This window comes from Copadichromis virginalis, linkage group LG22 (genome assembly GCF_057382275.1).
Source record: "Copadichromis virginalis isolate Kocher_CV1m ecotype Utaka linkage group LG22, C_Virginalis_male_GT1.1, whole genome shotgun sequence".
Taxonomy (NCBI): Eukaryota; Metazoa; Chordata; class Actinopteri; order Cichliformes; family Cichlidae; genus Copadichromis; species Copadichromis virginalis.
The window spans coordinates 28,169,777-28,173,002 of NC_140638.1; the positions used below are offsets into that span (position 1 = coordinate 28,169,777).

At 34.3% G+C, this 3,226-nt stretch overlaps 1 long non-coding RNA gene across 2 annotated transcripts; it reads right to left on the reverse strand.

Annotated features, from left to right (window-relative positions):
• Nucleotides 1-253: 253 nt before the first annotated feature.
• On the reverse strand, nucleotides 254-2,936 carry LOC146683580 (uncharacterized). Of its 2 annotated transcripts, none has more exons than XR_014917708.1 (3): nucleotides 2,640-2,936; nucleotides 953-1,610; nucleotides 254-864 (listed from the first exon to the last, which is right to left on the reverse strand). It is a non-coding gene; the product is annotated as an uncharacterized LOC146683580 (long non-coding RNA). The 2 variants fall into 2 exon arrangements; XR_014917707.1 differs by having other exon boundaries at nucleotides 2,631-2,936.
• Nucleotides 2,937-3,226: the final 290 nt, after the last annotated feature.

The window sequence follows — 3,226 nt, forward strand, 5'->3', positions numbered from 1 at the left end:
GCAAGTAATTTTTAGGTTTGGCTAACTCAACTTGTTTAACAAACCAACATGATTTACCTTGACCTCCACAAGCATAATTAAGTTTATTCAACCTAATATTAATTTAAAATTTCTGGTAAAATTAAGTTGAGAAATTACATTAGTTGAGTTACACCAACGAACTTTTTTACATATATCCTACTCACAATTATCCATGCCAATTAGTTTAGGTTTCTATAGTAGCTTTTCTAAAAATCACACAAAGCCATTTCACTTATTCCAATTGATTATTTTATTACAAAACATTTTCAAAGTAATACACTTCTGTGTCAATACAACATAAATGAAACATTACAGCAGCCCTTTAATTATAAATGACTAAAAAAAAAAAGTACTTCATGTACGTTAACATTAACATAAATTGGTATCAACTTGTTCAACTTGTCGCAGAATCAAGGAAATGACAAAAGATTTTAATGTTCAACAACAGAACAATCCAAAGCTAAGATTATATGTATTACAAACTTTTCTCAAAACTACACTCATCTGGGACTGCATACAAAAACGTAAGAGGCACATCGGAATACTACAGTCCAATTCACATTCGTTTCATGACAGAAGTTTGCACTTAACAGACATTACCCGTGGACTGGTTTAAGCCCATCAAGTTCCAGAAATACCTCTAGTGTTCTTTACTTGTTTTGGGTAGCTCAGATTGAGAGTGTATATAAGCCCCATCATTAAGGCACACACTCTGGGCACATCAAGGTCTTCCAGGACTGCTGTTCCTTCAATCACAATTTTAGCGACAGCTTTGAGAGACACTGCTGCACGTCTGGTGACTACAATCTTTACCACTTCTTCTGGGAACTGTTGTTCACCATCCTGGCAAGTAGGTAGTTTAAATGGAAACATGTCAGCATTTTATGTGCCATTTAAAAATAAAACACAAAAGAATGCGAGATTCACCTACCAGCTGTTCTCTGAAGAGATCCTCTTCCTTCTCTTTCAGATACACCTTCAGGCAACGGATTGCGACCTCTCTCTTCATTTCCACCGAACTCTGGAGAATAAAAAAAGCAAAACAAAACTTAAACTTACAGTTTATTAGGTGAAAAGTCAAAACTATTACATTTATGTGACTTGCATTGTGCCAAATATTGATTTTAAATATGTTTTTAAAAGAAATAAAGATTTAATCTTTGTAACTTCAATTTAAACTGTTACACACTGGCCTGCTTTAAATGCCCACTTTGCTAGCAATAGGATAAAGTGACTAAAAGTAAATGTAACCTAAATTTCATCAACAGCACAATTGTGCTTTTGATGAATAGGACCTGAATCAGAGAATGACATGAACTATAACTGTAACTGTAACAACTAATTCATCAATACACCTGCGAGGTACATTATATATACTTTCCAGTTTTAGTAGTAGGTGGGCTAAATGTTTCTCAATTAAATTAGGCAATTCCCCAATTTCTTCATCCTCTTCATTTGCTACATCTTCACACAATGGATTTTCATTATGTTCCTCAAGAGGATCATCTCCTGCATTCAAACGACTGACACACCGCTGTATCAGCTCAGGCTTGAAGTCATCCAATGAGTGAGGAGTGTGTTTTCGGTTCCTATGAGAAGCATATGTTCAAATGAGCAGTTACAATCCCAGTACAGGCAAGGCATAAACAGTCCCCCATGGCTATGTTTAAGCCTGTAATGCTTTAAGAGCTCATTCCTTCTTGATGTTTCAAACTTGCAAATTTTGCAAGTCCAATGCATTTTGAAATTTACTGCAACCTTTTGTAATGCAAAGAATTATTGAAGCTTTTGAGTTAACAAGCTATTTTAAGTATAAAACCTTCTCTAAAACACTACAATGCAACACTGAAAAAGATTAATCATAAAGACTGAACAAAATTGAATTTTAAAATTGACATCTACAGACTGCAGTTTAAACTTGTAATAAGGTGTCAAATCCAAATGTGCAAGAGAAATTTCTTTTAAACTATTTAAATACCACTGTGGACATGCCACAATCCCACACTTTACATTATGCTTACAATTACAGAAAGCAAATGCAAGTCGTATGCACACACACACACACACACACACACACACACACACACACACACAATATTGTTTTTTGGGTTTTTTTTGCTAGGTCAACCAACTTTAATCTCAGGCAGAATTCCCAGTCGAGCTTAGAACATCAACACAATTGATAGAAATACTTTTAGTCAGGGATAAATTCACCACATTTTACTCTGTCAGTAATTAGTTACCTCACCCGAGACCATCTTGTGGAAACACGAATTTACTCTGACACCATGATAAAAATGCAGGCAGCTACTGACCGGTTAATTTGAACATATACGGGTTCAAATTGAACATGCTCTGCTGTCGACATAGTCTATCAGCTAACCAAATGTACCCTGACAAGTGACATGTTTTAATTGTATCTGTACTCTTTTATTTGTGAGGAACGTTTGCTAGCTAAAAGAAACGGCTAGCTAAACTTAAAAAAACAACAACAACTATACTCTGCTAAATTACGATTAAAACCATCAAATTTCAGTTTTTTTTAAATATGACATTTTAGAGTGTACAAATATAACTTGTAATTCATCTATTTAGAATTCAGTACTTACTTAACTCACCGAACACAGTCGAGGGCAAACACACCTCTTCTCCCACGAAGCCACAAGAATCCAGAAACTGTTGCGCACGATACGAACATATGCTACGGGGTTGCCCTTGTCTGTCTGAATGGTCTCAATTCAAACAGGAAGGATGTTGAAACTCATTTTTACATGTTACACAAACTTAATATTTTCTGTTGTTGATTGATGACAAAAGTATTTTATTCAATATACTCAAACATTTAAGTTAAGGAGCTGTTTTTTAATTTTTGTGTTGCACTGACTTCTAACATTGATTATTCAACTCACTAAAACGTGTACATGTAGGCAACTTACTTTTTTTAGCAGAAAAATGCTTTTTTTGTTAAGTTCTACCGACAAACACAACGAATATTTTTTAGAGTGCAGGTTTGGGATAAAGTTGCGCTGCTACTTTTCCAGGAGAAAGTAAAGTTTTTTTGAAACATAATTGAAAACATATGAAAAGGTTATTTTTATCTTGTAATCTAGCCAATCCTTTTATGGCTCTAATGGAGTTTATATTATACAGATAAACTTAGAGTTTTATTATGATGTGAAATATGACATTAAAGTAGAAACTTGAG